We start from the raw sequence: 14,372 nt of genomic DNA, 5'->3' as shown, positions 1-14,372 counted from the left end.
TAAGGGAACCAAGACAAAAGTCAAGCAATGAAGTCTGCTTTGTGATGTCAGAAAATATTTGATATTCTGTAGTTTTCTTAATGTCACCCATTACTTAGGGGCTATTAGCCTAATTTGCTTTTGTCCATAGATAATATTAATCAACAATGTAACAAGATGCTCTCTTTGCAAAATCATCTAATGCCACGACTTTCCACATCAGCATCTATGGCAAAATACATTTCAACTGTTTTGCTAACAAACTTTCTTCCCATTAATAATTAAACAGAGGAACAGCTTGTGGTATATGCTTGGAACTAGCTTTACTATATATAGTTGGAAATGACAAGCCCACATGAAGATGTGACTGAAGCCGGGTAACATTTAAATATTCAGTTTTTCCTCTGTTACCTTGACTAGAGTAAAGTTGGTTCCCAAGGTAAAAACTAAGTGGTCTGCCGGCATATGGTATAACCTCCATTTGAGTGCTAAAAGCTGGATACTGTTTTTGTGAAACAGATGTTGTTGAGTGCAGCAATGCACAACTGACTCTAGCTAACAGCTGGGAATCCTTCGTGACCCATATAGCGAGAAATAAACATGGTTCTATGCTTGGCAAAAGTGTAAGAAAGCAAATTTCCATTTGTTAAGAGCTTATCAAAATGAAGAATAAATGTTTTTAGCCATAAACTGATTTTATTCACCAGAGTAATCTTTCCAGCAGCTTATGTGATGGCCTCATAATATTACTGGCACCCTTTGCCAGATGAAGGCTGCAGTTGCTCTGACATATAGTACAGATGGAAAATAAACATCTGCCTCAATCAAGAGAGAAGACCAAGGACAAGGTTGACAAATATTATCTGGCATGACTATCTTTGCAGGGAAGCATATAAATGCTACAGGACCAAAACCACTGGCATCGTCTGGTGTTGTCCTTATGTGGTTACTGACCATGAAGAGAGATGATTAGTATGCACTCTCCAAGGAGGAGTGGTGCAGATGCTCGGGATGATATGATTCCAACTCTCTAGGATCTGCCTTGTTGTAGACACACCAAGCGAGTCACAGAGCGATTCCATTTTATTTTTTTCATGGTTCGGCTACATTTATTGACTACAAAGTTACCCTTCTTGTTGTTGAGTGCCACAAACAAGGGGAGGAGGGAAAAAGAAGAGGAGCTAATTTGGAAAAGATAAAAACATCTTTTTTTTTTTCAGTCGTAGGAAAATGTCAACAAAGCCGCCTAATCCAAGTTCAAATCAAATGCTTTTCTTCAGATGAGGACTAAACCCCAACATTTTGATTATGTAACACTATATTTGATTACACGGTCCAACTTCACCTTTGGTAAAATCTGAGTGGGATAACATATGTTCTATGAAAAAGGCACACACACACACACACACACACACACACACACACACACAGAACGGAATACACACATATCCTGCGGTCCTAGCACTGAGTTCCTTTTGTCCTCATTGCAACCAAATGATTCATGTGGCACAAATAATATGACAGATGTAGCTTTAAAAATTCAGTTTTACTGCGAGTGTCTTTTTGACTGAAACTTCTTTCATTTTCTGGTATCTCTTGTGACCATATGGAGTTTAGATGGCAGTGAATTCCCTTTCACTAACTCAAATTCTTTTCTGCACCTGGGCACAATTTTGGATAAGGAGGGAAGAAAACGGAAAAAAGTGTCAGGCTTAATATACAGGGTTATATTATGAGTCAAGAGTACTATTACCTTTTGTGAAAAGATAATTCAGTACGATGGTTTTATTAGAGTTTTATTTTTTAAAGTGACATGGTGAAGAATTCTATATATGGATTTTTGATTATTTCTTTCCCTTGAATAATAAAGAAAAAGAGACTTGCTTAGAGTGTGATAATCTAGTTGAAGCAATTATGATCTTAACTCTTTCTACTTCAGATTCTAGAATGAGGTGAAATCTCAGATTTCACTACTAATAACAGCAAATATTGTTTATTGTATATCAACTGCTGTACTTAGCTCTTCATATGCGCTAACACATCTAAACCTCACAAAAATTATCTGAGTTACACACAATATTATTCCCATTTTGTAGAGGAGGAAATTGAGATACACAGAGGTTAAGTGATATGTCTAAAGTCACATAGGTCATAATAGTAGAACCAGCACTTGAAATGAAAGATCTAGTTCAATAATTCATGCTCTTAACCATGATGCTACTAGTAGTCCAATAAATTAAAGCTCATTGTAGCAAATATAAAGGTGTGTTGACTCATTCATATAAACTCTATTTGGTTCTGTTCTTTCATTTTTAACCCCCAAAGGGGATCATACTGTACATATTATTCTGCAACTTAAAAGCACAGTATTCCAGAATGTGTATATATAGTATATACATAGTGTATATATACCATACATAGGATACACACACACACACACACACACACACACACACACACACACACATACACACACACACACACACGAGGTCGGACAATTAAGTATCATCATTTATTTATCCATTCCTCTAATGCTTGTCATTTAGTGCTTTATTTTTTAATACATTAATTTGGTGATTTTTCCCTAATGCAAACAATGAGAGAATAGACATGCTTATACTTATATCTCCACGTGTTGCTAGTGAATATCTGTATCACAGATTCCCAGAAGTGACAGTGATAGTCAAGAGGTGTATTTTTTTATTAGGTGAATTAAATTTTTTTTTAAGTATAAAAACTATTGGCCAATAGGTTTACACTTATTTATAATGATCTCCACAGTCACTGTTTTTCAGGTTTATTGAGTTATAATTTATATACAGTAAAATTCACTTGTAGAAGTGTAACAGTTCTGTGAGCTTCGATGCGTGCATATACTTGTGTAGTCACCACCACAAACCAGATACACAGCTGTTCCGCCAACTCACAACTTCCCTCTTGCCTTGAGGGCAACCCTCTTCCTTCCCCGATACCTGACTCTGTAGTTTTCCATTTTCACAGTATCATATAAATAGAGTCATATAAAAACAGTATATATACCTCTGGGATTTAGCATAATGCTTTTGAAATTCATCCATCTTCTTGCTCATATCAGTAGTTTCTTCTTTTTTTATTGCTGAGTAATATGCAACTGTATGGTTGTACCGCAGTTTATCTATTCATTGAAGAGCATTTGGGTTGTTCTTAGATTTAGTGCTTATGAATAACGCTGCTATATTTGCCTAAAGATTTTTGCAGGCGCATAAGTGTTCATTTCTCTTGGGAAAATACACGGAATTGGAATTTCCTGATCATATGGTAAATACGTGTTTAACTTTATGAGAAAATGTCAAACTGTTTTCCAAAGTGTCTCTATCATGTTGCATTCCCAGCAGCAATGAGTGAAAGTTCCAGGAGCTCTATATTCTTATCAATACTTGGTATCGCCATTTGTTGTTGCTGCTGTTTAAATTTTAATCATTCTAATAGATGTATAGTGGTATCTCATGATTTTAATGTGCATTTTCCTAACAACTAATGATGTTAAACATCTTTTCTTGTGTATTTTTATTTTTTACCTTTTGTGTTTCTTCTTTGGTAATGCATCTATTCAAATATTTTGCCTTATTTTTTTTTTGAGTTGAGACTTTTTATTTTTTAAAATTAAAGTTTATTGGGTTGACATGGTTAGTAAAGTTACATAGATTTCAGGTGTACAAGTCTGTAATACATCATCTATATATCACATTGTGTATTCACCCAGAGTCAGTTCTCTTTCCATCACAAAATATGGATCTACTTTACCCTCATCTACCACCTTCTCCCCTCTTACCCTCTGGTAACCACTAAATTATTGTCTGTTTCTATGAGTTTCTGTTTCTTCATTTGTTTGTCTTGTTCTTTTGTTTTCAGTTTTATATACCACATATCAGTGAAATCATATAGTTCTTGATTTTTTCATGTGGTCTGACTTAATTCACTTAGAATCATAATCTCAAGATCCATTCATGTTGTTGCAAATGGTACTGTTTCATCTTTTCTCATGGCAGAATAGTATTTCATTGTGTATATATACCACAGCTTCTTTATCCATTCATCTATCAAAGGCCATTTTGGTTGTTTGCATGTCTTGGTCACCATAAATAAAGCTGCAATGAACGTTGGAGCACATATGTCTTTATGGATAAATGTTTTCAGATTTGTTTGGTAGATACCCAAGAGAGGGACTGCTGGGTCATATGGTAATTCTATTCTTAATTTTTTAGGAACCTCCACACTGCCTTCCATAGCAGCTGTACCAGTTTGCATTCCCACCAACAGTGTATGAGGGGTCCTTTTTCTCCACAGCCTCTCCAACACTTATTACTATTGTTGATGATAGCCAATCTAACTGGTGTGAGGTGGTATCTCATTGTGGTTTTTATTTGCATTTCTCTGATGATTAGTAATGTTGAGCATTTTTTCATGTCTGTTGGCCATTTGTATGCCCTCTTTGGAGAAATGTCTCTTCAGATCCTCTGCCCATTTTTAAATTTGATTTTTTGTTTTTTTGTTGTTAAATTGTCTGAGTTCTTTATATATTTTGTATATTAGCTCCTTGTTGGAAGTGTTGTTTGCAAAAATCTCCTCCCATTCAGTTTGTTGTCTATTTATTTTGTTGATGGTTTCTTTTGCTGAGCAGAAGCTTTTAAGTTTGATATAGTCCCATTCATTTATTTTAGCTTTTACTTCCCTTACCTTTGGGGTCAAATTCATAAAATCCTCTTTGAATCCAAAGTCCATAAGTTTAGTACCTATGTTTTCTTCTCTACAGTTTATTGTTTCAGGTCTTGTGTTTAGGTCTTTGATCCATTTTGAGTTAATTTTGGTACATGGTGACAGGTAGCAGTCTAGTTTCATTCTTTTGCATGTGGCTTTCCAATGCTCTAAGCACCATTTATTGAAGAGGCTGTCTTTTCTCTATTGCATGTTTTTGGCTTCTTTGTCAAAAATTATCTGTCCATATTTATGTGGGTTTATTTCTGGGTTCTCAATTCTATTCCATTGGTCTGTGTGTCTGTTTTTCTGCCAATACCATACTGTTTTGATTATTGTAGCCCTGTAGTACAAGCTGAAGTCAGGGAGTGTGATACCTCCAGCATTGTTTTTTTTTCTTAGGATTGCTTTGGCTATTCGGGGTATTTTGTGGTTCTATACAAATCTGATGATTTTTTCTTCTATTTCTTTAAAAAATGTCATTGGGATTTTGATGGGGATTGCATTAAGTCTGTATATTGCTTTGGGTATATGGCCATTTTAACTATATTGATTCTTCCATTCCATGAACATGGAATGCCTTTTTAAAAAATTAGATTGTTGTCTTCGTTTTGGTGTTCAAGCATTTTTATGTATTTTGGACACCAGTTCTTAATCAGATAATGTGACTTATAAATATATTATTCTCACCCATGATTTTTCATTGTTTCAAAGAATTGAAGTTGTTAAATGTTCATAAAATCAAATTTATCAATTTTTCTTTTTTGGATTGTGATTTACCTAAGAAATCTTTGCCTAAATCAAAGGTTTTCATCTCTGGTTTTTCTAAAATGTTTATAATTTCAGATTTAGTTTAGTTTAGTTTAGCTATACTTTAGATTAGATCTGATTCTTATATTTATATCTATGACCCATTTGGAGTTAATTTTCATTTATGGTGCAAGTTATGCTTTTCATGTATCTATTCAAGTAAATAACCTGTGACATAGTGAATTACATTCATTGATTTTTGAATGATGAACCAACCTTGCATTCCTGAGATAAATTCCACTTGATTATATTATCTTTTTTATATAGATTCAAATTAACAGTATTGTGTTGAGAATTTTTGCATAAATATTCACAGGGATATTGGTCTATAGTGTTTTATTGTTGTTCTCATAATATTTTTATTTGGGTTTAGTATCAGAGTAATGCTGGCTTCATAAGAGCTCAGAAGTGTTCTTCCTTTTCATGTGTTTGGAAAAGTTTGTACAATATTGACATTATTTCTTCCTTGAATGTCTCATAGAATTCTATCTGGAGCTATCTCAATGCCTTTCCTTTCTCTGAGTTCCACCCCTCCCAACAAAATCTAGAGATCTTGGCCTTCCTGAATTTCCAACTCTGACTCCTCTACTCAGCCTGACCTCTGGGGCTTTGATTGGTTTTCCTTTTGTACTGAGGTCTGGAAAGCTTCTATGAGCAGTTAGCTTGGCCAACTGTGGTTCTCACCTTATTTGTTTCCTTTTCTCAGGGATCATTGTTTTGGGCTGTCTGTTATCAACTGTTTGAAATTGTTTCGTGTATTTTGTCTACATGTTTGAGGTGTATGGGCAAATCCAGTCCTTGTTAGTACATCATGGCCATAAGTGAAAGTCTCCTAGAGTCTGCTCCACGTTATACTGCAATTCAGAAACTTGGTTTAATTCAAACATCTGCTTTCTCTACTTCTGTTTCTGAGATGCTGGTGGGCTGCTGGAGGAAACCACATAAATGTGAGCAATGATGACATTATATTTTTATGGTTCTCAATTTCAGCTGCCTTCTTAGCACCATTTCCCATTACAGCTATTTCAAATGCTTGCCAACCTCTTCAAGTCCCCAATTCCAACATCTAGAATATTTCTCTAAGCAAATTAACCTTTTTTTATATGTTACGGAGAAGATTAAGGGCATCTTAATGGAAATTCCTCAAATCTCCCATCAATATGCCTGAAAACACATCTATTTCTGCTTCTGTTTTTTTTTCTTCCAATCTTTTAGTAAGATGTGTTCTTCTCCTGTTCAAACCAAGTCCTTCCTCTGTACTCATTATATATTTCCTTTACTCTTTTCTGTGACTTCAATCGCAAATTGCTTCTTTCCTATGTTGCATTTTTCTTTTACTATATTTTGCTAGTTATTGTAACTTTATTATTTTATCTGATAACATGATCATTGCAAAAGATTAAACTCTATGGAAGAGTAAAAACCATTCTCCACACATATTAAAAATTAATATTTTACAAGTCAGCTATCGCTATTGTTTTCTGGTCTGCGCAGTGGTCTTTTATAGGACATTCTTGATAGCCTCCTAAATGTGGCTAAGCCACTATGTAAACAACTGTTGCCTTTTGAATAATGCTCCCAGTTTGGTCAGTGCAGACTTTAGCCAAGTGTTCTCCTTTACTCACCTCCTCCAATGACTTCCTCTCTTTTGCAGAGTAAAAGCCAAACTTCTAAAAATGGCCTAGGAGATCCTACAGGACTGACCCTTCCTATTTCTTATCTTCTATTATGTCTCCTGCCTTCATTTCATCCTAACCTCACTGGCTTCTTTATATCCGTTGTGTAAGAAACACATTCTGAGTATTTGGCTCTGTGGTTCTGTCAATCTGGAATCCTCTTTCCCAGATATCCATCTGACTTGTTTGCTCACTTGTTTCATGTGCCTTTTCAAAATTTATCTTGCTAGGCCTTCAATGAGTGCTCTGTATAAAATAGCAATACTCCTATCCTGCCCCTGCACTCCTGGCAATATTTCATTTCATAGCCTTTAATAGTACCAATTTAATATGTTTATTCATTTATTGATTGCTTCTCCCTAGTAGACTGCAAGCTCCATGTAGGCAAGGATGTTTGTGTTTTTGGTTCACTGTGGTATCAAAGTCACCTGAACAGTAACTGACATGAAGGAAGCATTCAAACAACATTTCGTGAATAAATACTTCGTGTCTCCCTCTGTCTATTTTTCATGGTTTCTCAGAGTAGAAACATTTATGTGGTAAGGTCTCAAGTTGTCTCTCTGTCAGCTAAAATCTCTGCTGGAACAACGCTCCTCCACAAATCCTGGGATTATTGTTTTCAACCCTACTCATGAGCCTATGTTCACTATTTCCTCGAGGTAATTTTATTTCAGAAAGGTTCGCTGACACGGACCTTGGTGAGGCAGATCTTGGAGCAGATCTGACTATTATGCAGTTAATAACCTAAGATACAACCATCTTTGTCTACCAAGAAATCATCGTCTTAATTGAATTACAGAAAGCTCCATATTTGCCTAAAAGACACTTAAGCAACGATCCCGCCCCCAATAAAAATAGATTCCTTCAATTAAAAAAATTATCTGCTACATACTATATACATATGTAAAATTTTAATTTACATAAGTGGAATTATCATTTATTTACTGTCTTTCATTTAACCTGCTTTCCTTACTTAACAATATATTATCGTTTTTCCATCTCAATACATAAATAGTTGATTTATTCTCTTTTATGTTTGCAAAGCTGCCATTTTATTTTTAAACTCTTATTGATATCACTGTAAGACTCTTTAAACATCTTTGAAGGAAACAACCCTGAAGATGCACCTTTAAACTGCTATTTCCTAAAGAAATTATTATAAGTGGAATCTGTTGACCAAAATGTGTAAACATTTAAAATTTAGTTTCATTGCTAAATTATCTCCACAAAGCAGTGCCATTTATACTCACACCAATAATATAAATTACTTGACAGTGTCCCATATTCTCATCATCACTAGACATTATTTTTCAATCATTTTAGGTCTAATAGGGAAGATATCTTATTGTTTTTATTTTGCATATCTTTGATTAATAGTAAGGTTAAGCATGTTTCTTATTTATGTTACCCATTTATATTTCTTGCTCTATGAATTTCCTTTTCATGACTCCTTTTTTTCTGATAAGATGATTCACTTTTTAGCACATGATTAAATTTGGTAATATTTCAGGTACCTGAATTATGATGGTTCAAGTTATGATTTTTTGAGTTAATGATGGTGCAAAAGCGGTAGGTATTGAGTAGAAACTTTATCCCAGGCTAAAAATATGTGGTATGATACTCTCTCGGGACACGGCAGTGGCAGTGAGCTGCTCTTACTAGTCAGTCATGTGATCATGAAGGTAAACAACTGATACTCTACAGTGTTGTGTGTTTCCAGCATTTTTTGGATATTGTGTTTTTTGTTTTTGCATCCCATCATGTCTACAAAACATTCATCTCTGTCTCCTGCTTCTGGTGCAAAGAAGAGGAAGGTATTTTATTCTTGAGATGAAGCTCAAGATAACTGCCCAGCTGTAGACTAATGTAAGTGTTCTGACCATGTTTAAGTTAGACTAGACTACGGTGTTCAGCAGGTTAGGTGTATTATACGCATTTTTGACATAGGGTATATTTTCAATTTACAATGAGTTAATCAGGACGTAACCCCAGTATAAGCTGAGTCACATCTGTATATAGAATCAAGCCTGTTATTCAAATCATTTGTATTTTTACCTATTTGTTGATTTTTTTTTGACCTACCAAATTCTAGAAGAGTTTTTTTGCTTTTCTTTTTTTTTTTTTTTTTTTTAATTAAAGTATTGGGGTGACAATGGTTAGTAAAGTTACATAGATTTCAGGTATCCAATTCCGTAATACATCATCTATATATCACATTGTGTGTTCACTACCCAGAGTCAGTTCTCCTTCCATCACCATATATTGGATCCCGTTTACCCTTATCTACCACCCCGCTCCCCACTTACCCTCTGGTAACCACTGAACTATTGTCTGTGTCCATGAGTTTTTGTTTCTTTATTTATTTGTCTTGTTCATTTGTTACTTTCAGTTCTATATCCCACATATCAGTGAAAGCATATGGTTCTCTACTTATGGACCTTAGATTCAAAGAGGATTTTATGAATTTGACTTCAAAGGCAAGGGGAGTAAAAGCTAAAATAAATGAATACGACTATATCAAACTAAAAAGCTTCAGCATAGCAAAAGAAACCATTGACAAAATAAAGAGGCAACCAACCGAATGGGAGAATATATTTGTAAACAACGCCTCTGATAAGGGGCTAATAACCAAAATATAGAAGAGTTTTAAAAAGTGTTCCATTACTACCATGGCTTTGTTTAATTCTCCTTATATATTTAACACATTTTGCTTTATGTATAAAAATGTAATGCTGTTGGATATACAAAGGTCAATGACTTCTGTATGCTTTTGATGGATTTTAATTCCTTGGCTGAGGAGTTTCTACTTAGCTGTTAAACATTTTTTTTCCAAAATGTGATATATCTTGCATTTTTTCATCCAAAATTAGAACTTTGCTAAAGTTTTGGCTTAAATAAAGCCTTTTTCTTCATTTTTTCTTCTTTAATTTCCTTTGTTATAATGGAGGGGAGTTCTGTAAAGTGTGTTTAGTTTTTTCTTGGATTTCTCTGTTTCCCATTTTCAACCTCCCATTCTTAACTAGATCTAATAATTCTGTTAAACTTAATTAAATAACAATAGCAAACAAACACAAGCAAATCAACAAATAACTGCCCTGCCTAATTCCTTGCTTAAATGTGAATACTCTTCTAGTTCTCACTCTGCACTGTTTTTGTCTTTTATTGTTGTCTTTAAATCCACCAGTTCCTTACACTCACCTTTTTTCTATACTTCTATCTGAAATCTGGGTTTCTTCCTCACCTCACTATGGAATCTGCTCAGGCAAAAGTCACCAGTTGTACCTAAATTGCCCTTACCCAATCCATTCTTGTCAGGTCTCATATTATTTGACCTCTTCTGCATTTAAAACCATTTAACTCTATGGAAATACTTTTATTCTTTGACTTTCACAACAGATTCACTTCTTAGACTCCTTTGTTATTTTTGTCTCCTCTGTATGCCCTTCAAACATGCAAGTTTATCTGTATTTATATCTTCAACATCTATCCATATGTGGATCATCCTGCAATCTGTTCCTCTGAGGAAAGTTTCTCTCCTAAACTCCAAATACATAGAATGCTGGATAGTCTATGTGGAGACCCCAAAAGAATCTAAGAGAACACACGCAACAAAGCTTATTGGCTTCATTCAACTGTATTTGCTTTAGATTTCCAAATAGCACCTGAAAGCCTTTGCTATATCTGCTAGATTCTAGATTAGCTTTCTTCTACTAGGTCAATGATATTCAAATAAAAGACTGGAAATTCTGAGGATCCATAATTTGTTAGAAACTTAAGACAGTCAGACCTCTAGGTTAGAATTCACTTATTGATGTCTTGCCCAGATGATGAATATGGAAACGAGAAAGAAGTGGAGAACTAATGTTATGGATAGTAAGTCCTTGAAGGTAGGGAATGAGTGTTAATTTGCCTTTTGAAACTAGCATAGGACCTGGAGCATATTAAATATCCAATAGATGATTATTAAATTAATTTATCTCACTTTTGGTTGAGTCTTACTTATAGCTTGAGACTTGGTTGAATGGTAGAAGAAAGAGACCAATGTTTTCCATGGCTAATCCATAGGAAATAAAACTTTCCTATAAAATTGGAATTTTTATGCTAAATTGGGTGACTGTAGGATGAAAATGTTGAAATCTAAAAAAAGTCAACATTTTCACTAATTTATATCATTTTACTTTGTCAAAGAATCAAGTGTATTGGCACATTTAACTTGTAGCTATGTTAACTTTTTTTCTGGCATGCAAAAATATGTCATGTTTTTGACCCCAGTGTTTCTGCTTCCTCTTTAAACACTGTTGATTCTTTTATTGAATGCCCTAAAAGGTTCTGCCAGTTTTAAACCCAGGAGGCTGGTACCCCATCTGTTTAACTGGAAACCATCTAATCCAAACAGACACTTCTCTTCTTAGGAGGTATTTCCAAAGCTCTGTGATACCAAAACTTTCCATTCTGTGATGCATATATATCTCTCGATCTGACAACGTGTTGAACACATTGAGGTAAATGCCCAGATGTCCTTGCCACCATGGAGTTTGGTTAAATTCTGGCCAAGCCCCAGCAGTAGAATTCTAGAAAAGAGCAAGTCTCCCATAAAGAAAGAGGCTATCTGGGAATCTAATTTGCTCCAAACCCACATCACTCATATCTTGCTGTAAAGCTAAAGGAAATCTTATGGGTTTAGATAAAATACAACCCAGCCTATAATATCAGAATGACCCAGCCTTGTTCCAGAGCCCTAGGCTTTTAAATGTAGTATTCATAGTCAAGAAGGAACCTGCAGAATGATATAGAACTGGATTGATTTTTCAGAATTGCAGTTACATTATATTTACTCTCCTGGCCATGGGAAACTTCCTCAGGAATTTCTACTGTAAGATTTTAATGCTACTTAGTTATTGACTAACATTTACACAGACTACCAAAAATTATCTGCTTTTCATAGAGATTATGATTATTGCATTTACTATTTCTACTTTTTTCTTTTAATAGATTACCCCTGGTGTCTGACATTGCTGCATTATATTTAGACTAAGTATTATGTGCTAAGATATACTATGGCTGAATACTACTAGTTTGATTCCTTTGAAAGTCGCTACTACTTAATTCAATTCCTGGACTCGTGGTTTGTTCTGGAGGGAGAAGAGAACAGTGTTTAGCCATTACTAGCGTCACAGAAATATGACCTTTTATTGTTGCTGTCGAAACATTGCTTCTTGTCCATTTTTATTGCTCGGTAGGATTACATTAATCTTCCCATTTGCCAGGGAATAGCTGGTTTATATAAATGGAAAGAAAGAGTCCAAAAGTAATTTCCTAACCCTTTTCTCCTTTATTTCCTTAATATATTTTACATCCTGTCTATTATTCTACAGTCTTCATTTTATGTAATGCTATCATTTATGGTGTCTCAATGTTTGTTTCAGCCAATACTTCCTTGAGTGCTTTTCTTAAATATTGTCACCTTAAAAATTACTTTTCAAATGCCTTGATTTTCACTTTTCTTCTCCTAGTTTCCTTTTCCATGACACATTCATTATTTTTCTATGGCCTTTAGTTGTTTGATCATTGAATGGTACCCACTATATTAGAGGCTAAGTAGGTAAGTTTTTTATTTCTAGAAACACTTATTTTAATAAATTATCCTATTGAGATCTGTGGCTTTCCAGCTCTTACAGATTTTTGTCTTTGATTCCAGTGGATCTAGAGGTCACATCACTTTAGGTATGTCACTTTAGGTAACTTGCTTATCCTCTGTATTTCCCAAACTTGTAGGAGACCAGGAGGATGTGTGAATACCAATGTGAAGAGAAGTACCATGTTCACCAAAACAGAAGCACTTATGTGTTTCTGAAAAGAGGCATAACAGGTGAAGTACAATAGAGCAATTTATTTATCCCCCAACTCTGCTGCTAGAAGTTTGCTATCCTACCATATAAGCTAACATTTGACTATGTCCACCATGGACTATGCCTAAAAATCCAGGCTGCTCTTATTTTGGTCCTTTTGTTTTATCCAGCTCTCATGGCACCATCATTTTTAAAATATAGTCCCTAATCAATTCCGTTAGCTGTGATGAAATTCAATTTTATTAGGTGGCAATACTGTATAATGAAAGAATTGGGAAGAATTAAGCATGAGCATTAGGATTCTCTCTCTCTCTCTCTCTCTCTCTCTCTCTCTCTCTCTCTCTCTCTCACACACACACACACACACACACACACAGCCACAAAAATTAAGGATTCACCCTTTTCAACAATGGATCACCTTTATTGCCCACCATCTTTTATGCATTGGGCACAAAATTATAAATATAACCAAGGGTAGAGGCATTGTCTATGTGTCTGTATCCAAATTTTTCTTTAAATTATAAAAAATACTGAAGAGCATGATTTGTAATCTTTCGTCTCATTCCTTATTACATTAAAAAATAAATAAAATTAACAGTATGAAAACAGGAATCTTGCCTGGAAATTAAACCCATAAATTTTAGTTTAATAAAACTACTAAAATATAATTGAATATTAAAAATGAAGAAATGAATCTAGCATTGTTCTTGATACACAGAAAGTAGTCAATAAGTACCTATTTTTTTCTATTATTGTGCTTAATATGAAACCTAAACTTTAAAAAAAAAAGTTTAGAAACTTTATTTTGTTATTTATTAATTAAAGCATTAATCTTTTTTTGCCAACATATTTTAAAATCCTACCTATAGGAAAAGGAATTAAGATTTACTGAGTTTAATGCTTACTTATTCTACTAAAATAGTCTTATGAGGGTGTACAAGTTTTGAAAGTTTTAGAACTGCATAAAATAGTTTGAAGTAGCCAACCTCCAGAATAATTCTATTTCAGAGGTTTGGATGAAATTGCAATTCACAAGAAAAGATGCAGAGATAAATATTCTAGTTCTATGAACCTCTAAACCCCCATCTTAAATCATCCCTTCTTCATTTAAAATATTTTCATCCTATAAAAAAAGGCCTTATATGACCACTCTGACCTGCCGAACCCCCTTATGTGCTTTCATAGAACCCAATATTGTTTTCAAGACTCTTATCACATTTCCTTAACTATAGATTGATATAATTATTACATTACGATCTGATTTTTCCATCAGACTACAAATGCAGGACAAAAACCAAATCTGTCATGTGACAATTGAGCTCCA

The sequence above is a fragment of the Rhinolophus sinicus genome, chromosome 7 (genome assembly GCF_057876585.1).
Source record: "Rhinolophus sinicus isolate RSI-liver-muscle chromosome 7, RSI-T2T, whole genome shotgun sequence".
In the NCBI taxonomy this organism is placed as follows: Eukaryota; Metazoa; Chordata; class Mammalia; order Chiroptera; family Rhinolophidae; genus Rhinolophus; species Rhinolophus sinicus.
This window is presented reverse-complemented; position numbering follows the sequence as displayed.